The following is an 11,055-nucleotide window of genomic DNA, read 5'->3' as shown; positions in this document are numbered from 1 at the left end:
GGTTGGTCAGGGTGTCAGAGATTTTTGGTGGCCTTTTCACATCAAGGAACTTACAGACTGGGTAAGTTAGGCCATGGATACCTAGACAGGGGCAGCTGTTGGGCAAATTCATGCGACTAATAAAGTAAATGTATTTTGCTTAAAGCTAGACTACATTTGCTGGGCACTAAACTTTAAATCTGTTTAAACTTTCTGTTTAGAAATACCTGCCTTTGAATACTGGCATATTTTAATCAGGTTAAAGAGCACAAAGGAACAATAATAACAAATAGGATCAGATAATACCACTAACAAGGGGAAGAGAATATCCTGAGAAACAGAACTGAAACTCAAGTGATAGAAAGAAAATGAAACGAAACTGAAACCTAGCCAGCAAAGCTTTTTAAAAAAAAGAGCCCTGATCTTAACAGAGTCCTAGCAGGTAACTATTTATGAGCCAGTATTGCCAAAAGTAAAAGAAACAAATGTCTTAAATTTTTCTAAGTTACATTTGTACTTGAAATAAAACACATAACCAGCTGTGTGACCTTGCTAAAGTCATTTACCCTCTCTGAGTCTCAGTTTACTCATCGGTGAAAATAGGGGTGATAGTACGTGTCAGCGTAGACTAAATATAGAGTCTCAGGGCTTGAGGGACTTTAGGGATCATCAAGCTCTTCCACTGGCACAGGGCCTCAGTCGTGCCATGCTTCCTCCCAGTCACCTCACATTCAGGGCCACATCTCTCTCGTCCATATAGTGAGTTCTCATAGCAGCCAAAGTTTCTGCAGGGTCCACTGAAGGCTCAGGCAAACTGAGTCCCAAGGAATGTGAGGGAGAGGCCAAGAGGGGAAAGGCTGGGAGGACTTTTAACTGATCTGGCTTGCGAAGATGGCTCCTCGGGGACAGCTGAGTGGTCCAAGGCAGCTGGGATGGGATACAACCATTCATCATTACCAGAGAAGGAGTCTGTATTGCCATAAGGTGACAGTGATGGAGCCAGGAACAGGAGACAGGGACAGGGTACCACCCGGGTGCCTGACCTGTGCAGATAGGACGCCACGCTCAGAAGAAAAGAGCCCTGTGCTGGTGTAAATGCTCTGCTATTGCCATCTTGAAATTTACAACAATCTTTTAACAGAGGGCCCTGCAATTTCACTTTGCACTAAGCTCCACAAATTATGTAGCCAGTCTAAGTACAACATCCAAGATTTGCTTAGCAGAGGGCTGGGTGGATGATGAGGAGGGGGACACAGGGAGATCAGGAACTGTCCTGGCCTGTGTGACTTCTTCCTAAGCCCCAGTAAGTGGGAAGACGGGGCTGCCCCGTGCTTCCTGCCCCTAGAGGACTGGCTTAGCACCTGAAGGACTCACCTGACAGTGTGTGGGGACTGGGGCTCATTCCCACGGAGGCGGCTCCACAGAGGTATGTGGGAGAGGAGCCAGGGCCTGGTTATTGTCATTTTTTCCCTTTATTGTGCGGATGTAAAATTCACATAACATGAAGGTAACCATTTTAAAGCACAGAGTTCAATGGCATTTAGTACACTCACAATATTGTAACCATCACCTCTGATCTAGTTCTGAAACATTTTCCTCACCTCAAAAGGAAACCATGTACCCATTAAGCAATCACTCCCCATTCCTCCCACCCCTCAACCCCTGGCAACCACTAATTTGCTTTCTGTCTCTATCGATTTCCCTATCCTGGACAAGTCATACAAATGGAAAGCATACAATATGTGACCTTTTGTGTCTGGCTTCTTTCTCTTAGCGTAATGTTTTGGAGGTTCATCCACATTGTAGAAGGTAGCATGTAACGTGGTAGTATTATGGCTGAATTATATTCCATTGTATGGATAGTTCACATTTTGTTTATCCATTCATCCGTTGATGGACACGTGGGTTGTTTCCACATTTTAGCTACTGTGAGTAGTGCCATAATGGACATTTGTGTAAACATATTTGTTTGAGTGCCTGTTTTAAATTCTTTGGGGTATACATACCTAGGATGCTGGATCATATGGTAATTCTTTTTTTTTTAAAGATTTAATTTCTTTTTCCTTTTTCTCCCCAAAGCCCCCTGGTACATAGTTGTGGGTCCTTCTGGTTGTGCTATGTGGGATGCAGCCTCAGCGTGGCCCACTGAGCGGTGCCATGTCCGCCCCAGGGACCCGAACCGGTGAAATCCTGCACCGCAGAAGCGGAGCGCTCAAACTTAACCAGTTGGCCATGGGGCCGGCCCCTTGATAGTCTTTTGATGCACAAAAGTTTTTAAGTTTTATGAAGTCCAGTTTGTTTTTTCTTTTTTGTTGCTTGTACTTGTATGTCATTTCTAAGAATCCATTGCCAAATCTGAGGTCAGGAAGATTTATTGCTATGTTTTCTTCTAAGAGTTTTATAGTTTTAGCTTCTAAATTTAGGTCTTTGATCTACTTCGAGTTGATTTTTATATCTGCTGTAAAATAGAGGTCCAACTTCCTTCGTTTGCTTGTGGAAATCTAGTTGTTCCAGTACCATTTGTTGAAAGACAATTCTTTCCCCATTTTATTGTCTTGGCACCCTTGTCATTTAGCCATACATGTATGGGTTTATTTCTAGCCTCTTGATTCCATTCCACTGATCTATGTGTCTTATCATTTTGAATTGGTGTGGACAAACACATGTCAGAATGGGCTGCAGCCCGCCTTGGGCAGTCATGGTAACGTGTCAGTACATGCTGTCCAAAGGTCAGATACTCAGTGCTTGGTAAATCGGTTAAAAAAAAGTAGAGCTGTTAACAGTAAGCATAAATGTACAAACACATATGCTGAAACAATAATCGAGGGACCTTTTCGAGAATTTGAAATAAATAGAGACAACCTGACCACCCTCACTTGGCAGACCTGTCCCAGAAGCCATGGTTCTCATCTTGGTGGATGAACTTGTTCCACAAACACAAGTAAACATCTTAAAGAAGGGCAGATCCATCAAAGACACTGCAAACAGTTCAGAACACCGCGCTCTGTATGCTAAAACCAGGAAGAAATTATGATGCATTTGCTTCAAGCTGTTTTAAATCATCCCCCTATTTTCAGCTTGGAAACATAACAGTTTGTTTTTCTCTCTCTTTAGACAGAGTGGTCAAACTTTCTAGGAGTAAATGTAGTTCAAATAAGTTCAATCAAATGGTCTAAATAATTTATTATTTACTTTTTAAAGTTTAACTTATTTGTTATTAATTATATTTTAATTTTATTACATGTATGCTTATATTATTTATATAATTATATTGTTTATATTTATTGTTAATTAAATTATTAATAATAATTAATTAAAATGCTTAAAAATAACCCCTTAACTCAACAATTTACCGTTTACTTGGTGTACCATGCTAGATGCAGACTTTTGTTCATTCATTCGACAAACATTATCTGGTCGTTAGGGTGGCACAGGAAAAGGCTCTGCCTTGCTGAACGTGCTGGGTCCTCAGTCAGTCCTGTAAAGGGCAAGGTAGCAGAGGATGCAAAACGTTTCCAGGGCTCCACCCGCCCCGGCTCTCCCAGCTGTGTCCTGGTCCCAGGGTCTGAGCTCCCCAGGCAGTCAAGTCCACAAGTGTACATCTGCCTTCGCCTCTCAGCTCAGCCAAGACGTACAGGAGTTCTTCATATGGAATTTTACTAGGATGCTAAGGGAAATCCCAAAAGAACAAGAACAAAGAAGAAAACACGAAAGCAGAGAAATAGACCAGTTTACTGAACAAGGATCATTTATCCCAAGGGAACAAGAGTTCATTTCAGTCTTACCAAGAGAATCTTTTCCCAGACCCTAGTTTTCCACACGTCGTCCCCATACTCCTAGCGTACTCCTTCCTCTGGCTGCCAGACTCTTAGAAGGCTCTCCAAGGGAGGGTTAGACCTTTTCTGGGACCTCAAAGGCTGTTCTAGTTCGGTTTCAGACTGTCTCTAGGGGTAATTAACTGAGGAATAACCCCCTTGTAGCCCTAGCCCCACCCCTAACCTTTGCAGGGATGTGGAGCAAAGGTGCAAAGCGAGGCCTGCATACCATATGTCTAAATACGTAAAAGTCAAAAATCAGGCTAACAAACTGTTAAATGACATGTTACATCCTCCTTCCTTGACAAACATAACTGCTTAATGACATGGAAAGCAGGTTCCCATTTAGAATCCCTCCCCCGCCAGGGGTCTGTCCCTATTGCTCTCCTCATCATATTCCACAAAGGACCTTTCACATAGGTATGTGGTAACTCCAGCTAACACGTCCAAGTTCTATATTATTTCTTTTCTTTTTTTTTTTTTTTTGGAGGAAGATTAACCCTGAGCTAACTACTGCCAGTCCTCTTTTTTTTGCTGAGGAAGCCTGGCCCTGAGCTAACATCCATGCCCATCTTCCTCTACTTTATATGTGGGACGCCTAGCACAGCATGGCATGCCAAGCAGTGCCATGTCCGCACCCAGGATCCGAACCAGCGAACCCCTGGCCACCGAGAAGCGGAACATGTGAGCTTAACCGCTGTGCCACCGGGCCGGCCCCTCTATGTTATTTTGAATCTACGATTATCTCAGTACAAACTTAAATATAGAAAAAAAGAGGAAGAGGGAGGAATGAAGAAAGAGAGAGAGGGAGTCTGTGTGTGTGTGCAGTATGGCCCACAGGCCCAAACAAGTGGTGCCCCTGTGCTGGGCTGTCTGCTTTAGCGGACCCCTTGTGGCCACCTTCGGCCAGGCCCCTCCTCGTGGGACAAGGAGCCCACAGGCTAAGGCAGCTTACCTAAGACTTGCACAGTGCTCCCCCTTCCAAACCACGCTCTGGGGCCCCAGGGCCCTGGAACTCCCTGCTGAAATGGCCTCCAGCCCACTGCCAGGGCCTGCACAGGCGTTCCCCTTTCGCCATCCTCCTGAGTGGATCTCCCTGCACTGCCGGTGTGTGCACCTCTAGGCCCAGGGGGAGGCAAAGGTGTGGCTGTTTGTGGAGTGTATGGACAGAAGTTGATTTGGAAAATGAAAACTTACAGTGTTGGTAACTCCACATGGCAGTGACCCGGTGCAGGGAGGAGGCAGGCACAATGTTTCTCTCCCTCTTAGCCACAATGTTCCAGAAAGGAGAGCAAGAAGAAGGCAAAGCCAACCCCTAGCACAATCCCTGAACTGTAGTGAGCAGGACATGGTTCATAGAACAATCGAGAGGCAAAGATCAACTGTTCTGCTCCAATCAACCGCGAGCAATTGTGACATCGAGCAAAATGTCAGGCACCAATCCAAAGATTAAAATATAAATATGAACTAGAATAAGGCATGCTCCATTATTTCTCTCTTCCAGTCATGAGCTGATTGTACTTCTCGGGAAAGAAGGGCCATTGATTTTGGTATCCAACACCCAACAGTTCAAAGTATGGTAACATTTTCTAGGTCCTTCTGGCCCAGCTAGGACATCTGGCCTGAAGTCTCACAATGGAGAGAGGCTGTTTCTTCTTCAAGTCCTGTCAAACAACAAGGATTTCCTGGTGTGTGCCACACCTACTTTCTCTGAGGATAAAATGAACCTAAGACCTGCCTGTTACGGCACAGGAGGAAATAGGATGTAGGGGTGAGGTGATCTCAGAGTACAGTTGAGAAGTTTCTGGATGTTTAATATTAGAAACAGAATCATCTGTCAATCACCAAGTGCTGCATGTTTTAGAGTTTGGAGCATTTCTTTTTCTATTCCAGACTAATTTATATTTCACAGCGGACTTTTGGAATTACCGTCTTAGGTATTTATGCACTGCCTCATTCTGCTCCCAAAATGATTTGAAGCAACTTATCTCCCTTTAAGGTTAATGTGTTTGAGTCCTAAAACTCTTCAAAATGCTTTTGGTTTTATATCAGCCAGCCAAAACTTCTCTTGGGAAATTGTCAGAGAAAATAAATAACCAAGGAGGGAGAGGCATAGTTAAGCCAGAGAACACTTGGGTCCAAGTGTATTGGAAACATGTTTCTGCTTGTGGCCATCCTGGGGGAAATGGCATAACACTTGAAAAAATAATTTCTAGGGGACTGTTCTGGATCACAGGGCCTGACCGCAGAAGGTGCTCAATGTCCATTTGTTGACTGGAGCAGAGTCTCCCAATCAGCGAGCTGCAGTGCTATGAAAGGGATCAGGGTGCTGGCGCTCTCAGGCACAAGTGCTATCATTTACTGCGTGTGCCAAGCTGGAAATCACCAGGTCCAGCCCCATCATACACTCCTGGCTGTGGATAGTCCTGTGAGCTCCTCCAGGTCAGGGAAGAGAGCTCGTTTATATTTATGTCCTAAGAACAGGGCATCATGCCTGGCATCTGGTAGGCACTAAATGTTGAGCAGAATTTGCAAGGCTGCTTTTTATAGCTTCCTTCAAATCATCTATTAGAATGTTGAGCAGTATAAGATCAAGGACAGAACTATTGATCTGCCAGGTGCCAGGTTGACAATAATTTATTAATCCCCACTGGAGGGATGTTAAGTCTAAATAGGAGGACACATTGGAGGGACATGACAATATTGCTCGAACACCAGAAAGGTTGTCCTAGGGCAAGCTGGGAACCAGTGAATGAAAGACCGAGAACAGGTCAGGTTCTCCCAAGTACGGTATCCTGGGTGAGGGCGTGGGAAAAGGCACATTCTCATTAGGGCTGGAATCAGGGTAACTGCACAGTTTTTCTGGAAGAGAATTTAGTAACATGTATGAAAAGTCTTAAATATGTACAGAAACTTTGACCTAGGAATTCCACTTCTAGATTTTGGTCACTGAAATTTAATCCGCTTCTCAAAGATATATGTACAAGAATGTTCACCATAGTATTGGTTATCATAGGGAAGCATTTATAACAGCATAAACTTTCAACAATCAGGGCTTAAATAAATCACAATATAGCCATTGAATGGAATACTATACAGCTATTGAAATGGTGATATAGAGCTATATTTATTTGAATGAAAATATGTTTGTACTATATGGTTAAGTAGAAAAAATCAGGATACAAATGGCACCATTTTTAATTTGATAGAAATATATATATTATATTATATATAGAGAGAAAGAGAGACAGAGACAGAGGGAGACAGAGACAGAGGCAGAGAAATTCTTGAAGGATATATACCAAAATGCTAACGGTGGTTATCTCTCTAGGTGGCAAGAATAGAGCTAATTTAAAATTTTTATTTTTATGTTATTTCTAAACTTTTAACTATGGGATATGTGCTATTGTAATAATGGTAAAGTAAGTTAGAGCTGATGAAAACATGACCCTGCTGTTCATGAAAGCAGTGAGCTTTCTGCTGCCCAAAGTGCTCAGCTAGAGATGCAACGGTTACTTGGCTGAGTGTTGTGGGCAGAAAGCTGGAACAGAAGAGGCTAAAGCCACTTGCAACTGCAGAGGCTCTGATTCCATGGAGGAAGATGGTGACGTTGGAAAATGTGCATAAGTTCCTCGGACACCTTGTCAGGCAAATCTGGTTTTGCAGAAATAATATTTAAAAATTCTTTACAAGGCTTTCTTGTTGTTGGTGATGAGAATATCTTTTCAAATCAGAAGCTGTGTTCTTAATATTTGCCCCTTTCTATGACTTCCTAGTGAGCAACATAATAACAATTGGAATAGTCTCGTTTCGTTCACTGCTTTGGTAGACAATAGCTTTGTCTGTGGCCCTGAAAACAGAAATAGTATTTGCCTCTCATCCCACTGGGTACAATGGAAGCTCCATGAGGCCAGGTATTTTATTTTATTTTTTTTGTCCCAGAGCCCAGAAGAGTGCTTGGCACACAGAAGGCACTCAGTAACTATTTTTGAATGAATACATGAATGTTGGCAGAGTAAAACAAGCAACTTGGAAGAAGGCTGCTCTGTAAATACATGCTTTTTCTGTATTCATTTTAAGTACTTCAAAAACCTGAATTTGTAAACAGAATTTCCAAACAAAAATTCAGTCTTTTTTCATGTGATTAAATTTCCAAATTACTAACATTCTTTAAACGCCAGATATGGTCTTTATACAGCCATATATTAAAAAATGAGAACTACAGATTATGTTCTAGATAACCACCGTTCAATAGAACTTCGTGCAACAAGAGACATATCTACATTCTCCAATATGGTAGCCACTGGCCATATGAGGTATGTGAGCACTTGAAATGGGGCTGGTTGAGAATGAGGGGCTGAATTTTAAATTTTATTTAATTCTCATTAATATAAATTTAAATTTACATATCATATATGACTGTTGGCTACTATATTGGACAGTGCAGCTCAAGATCAAACTTCTTATCTTAGCACATGTGACAAGGTAAATACAATGTGTTTACCAAGATACTCTATATAAGCATGGTGCCATTACTACAATCTAGATTGACTCTTGTACTGAAAGAATGGATGGAAATAGACCCAGGAAACCAGGATGCATAACAGTAAAGTATCTTTCAGAAATTAAAAAAATTTCTTTACCACACAGCCTTCCTAATCTCTAGTAGTCCTGCTACATTCTGGACATTCCACAAATGTGTTTGCGTCCAAAGTAAGGTTTTACGAGCTACAAGATGCAAAGCAATGATCTGTGCAGGGCATGCTGTCAGTATTACAATGAAAAGTGCAATTTGCATGAAAAGTATGATTATTTTTATTCTAAGTGCCCCTTTTATTAGTTGACTATTGTACAATACTGCTTTGGTAATGTTAGTTATAAATAAAGGTTTTCTATTTGTTTGTTTTTGCTTAAAGATCCCTGTTACATTATCTCCAAAGCAGATAACAGCATTGAGGAATTAAGTGAATGCAGAACTAAGACAATCATTCAGAAGAGCCACCCCACGGCCTTCCTCAGAAGCCTTCGGGAAACATCATGCAGTGTTCTCCTTTAAACTGAGTGTTTATCTTCGTTCTTTATGTTACTGATATTCAACTGTCCTATGGCCATTCTTAGCAATATAGATGTTCCTGTAGGTCAAAGAATGGAAAGCAACTTCAGAGAAAGGCAAAAATGGAAGGAGAATGCAGGTAAACTGAATATATTTTTGTGGAATTAAATTGAAAAAAATTGTTGTTAGGTTTATTAAGAATTATAACCTGGGGCCAGCCCAGTGGTGCAGCGGTTAAGTGCACACGTTCCACTGTGGAGGCCTGGGGTTCGGGTTTTGCGGGTTCGGATCCTGGGTGCAGACATGGCACCACTTGGCAAGCCAGGCTGTGGCAGGCGTCCCACATGTAAAGTGGAGGAAGATGGGCACGGATGTTAGCTCAGGGCCAGTCTTCCTCAGCAAAAAGAGGAGGATTGGCAGCAGATGTTAGCTCAGGGCTAATCTTCCTCTAAAAAAAATATATATATAACCTGTTGATAAATGAAGTGCAATCATCTCATTATAGCTAAGCTGTTCTAATGAAAAATGATGCGGGCTCTGTGAGCTGAGGAGTTGAAAGAAAGATTTCCTGGATTCTCAAGATCTGGTAGTAGTGCTCCTTTATTCAGAGAATAGCATGGAGTAGCATGGGGACAGGACCCATGGGCAGTAAAGAGCTGCAATGGGTTGAGGGTAGGGCTAAATTTATAAGGCACAGGTATGTGAGTTATTTCTTTACAAGACAAAGGAAAGATCATGTAAAAAAGCCATCAAAAGGCGGCCGGCTCCGTGGCCGAGTGGTTAAGTTTGCGTGCTCCACTGCAGCGGCCCAGGGATCGGATCCTGGGTGCGGACATGGCACCGCACGTCAGGCCACGTTGAGGCGGCGTCCCACATCCCACAACTAGAAGGACCTGCAACTAAGATATACAACTATGTACCGGGGGAGTTTGGGAAATAAAGCAGAAAAAAAAAAAAAGCCATCAAAATGGTATCAGTGCAGGCGGGGTCTGGTTATTGGGTGATCCTATAACTTTGGATAGGAGTCAGGTCAGATCAGATCAGGATGTCCTATGCTTCCCGGAGGATGATATAGATCCATCTGTAGGGCAGGATGCCTTGACCTTCTCACCCTGGGGCAGGCTTGATCCTCATCATAAAATCTCCCCTGAACCCATTTGGCCCCAAAATCCTTTGGGGATATGGACGATGGCCAACCTTCTGTAACTACTTCTGGCTGAACAAGGTCATAGAGCTGTCCCAAAATGGGGCCATGAGGGTACAGGAAGGAGGTTCAGTGGACTGGAAGGTTGGGTCCATGCAGTCCAAAGCTGACAAGGAATACAGGTCCTCTGGAGATGAGAGAATCATTTGATGAGAAGTGGTCTAGGAGGCAAAAACTTTGTTGGCATGCGGAAGACGAACAACGAAATAGATAACAAATTATAATAAGAAATACAAGCAATATGATTAACCCAATGAATAAGGCTTTGATAGTAGTCCAGAGACCTGGACTTGACCAGGAGCCCAACCAATCATTTAGGGATAGGGTAGGGTCAGACATGGATTTAATCTGGTGGCTCATATCAGATAGGAAGCCAGAGATATTTTAATGATAGTCAGGAATATAGACACAACGTTCGGTTTTTAGAATTGCACAAGTGCCCCTCTGTGCTGCCATCAAGACATCCAGTGCCATTCGGTTTTGGAGGACTGCCTTATGCATTTGGGATACTTCTAAATTGAGCAGTGAAAGGCTATGTTGTGTATTGTTTAATGCCTTCATGGTAAATTTGTTTAGGGCTTCCACGTGCCAGATGACACTTTCGATTCCTAACTGGGAAGGAAAATTGAGGCAAGGTGGTCATAACAGTCGAAGACAGAATGAGTCCAGTGCTGTTGCAGGTTGGGTAGGTTAGCAGGAGGAGATATAGTAAATGCAATTATACCTTGCATCCAGATAAAGCCTAGGGTGCATTGTCCAATCCATCCAGGTGCTAGCCAAGGCCGTAAGTTGGAGACACATAACCACAGAGTGCCATTAGGGGCTAACTGACATGTGTTGGGCCATCTATCCCAGTATGTTTTTTTAAGGCTATGATATGAGAACACATATAATGGGGAATTTGTGCCATAGGTCGGGTGCTATTAGGCCATGCATCACAAGTGTGATTGCTTTGTTCCCAACATAGAGTGGCCTTTTGACTGAGTTGACCACTTTTGACTGAG

At 42.8% G+C, this 11,055-nt stretch overlaps 1 long non-coding RNA gene across 1 annotated transcript; it reads right to left on the bottom strand.

Annotated features, from left to right (window-relative positions):
* Positions 1–2,850: 2,850 nt before the first annotated feature.
* On the bottom strand, positions 2,851–5,119 carry LOC139084880 (uncharacterized). The gene is made up of 3 exons (XR_011542815.1): positions 4,992–5,119; positions 3,333–3,457; positions 2,851–2,990 (listed from the first exon to the last, which is right to left on the bottom strand). It is a non-coding gene; the product is annotated as an uncharacterized lncRNA (long non-coding RNA).
* Between the last annotated feature and the right edge of the window lie 5,936 nt (positions 5,120–11,055).

This window comes from Equus przewalskii, chromosome 7 (genome assembly GCF_037783145.1).
Source record: "Equus przewalskii isolate Varuska chromosome 7, EquPr2, whole genome shotgun sequence".
Classification (NCBI taxonomy): domain Eukaryota; kingdom Metazoa; phylum Chordata; class Mammalia; order Perissodactyla; family Equidae; genus Equus; species Equus przewalskii.
The sequence above is the reverse complement of the archived record's forward strand: the minus strand, read 5'-3'. Positions and strand labels throughout refer to the sequence as shown.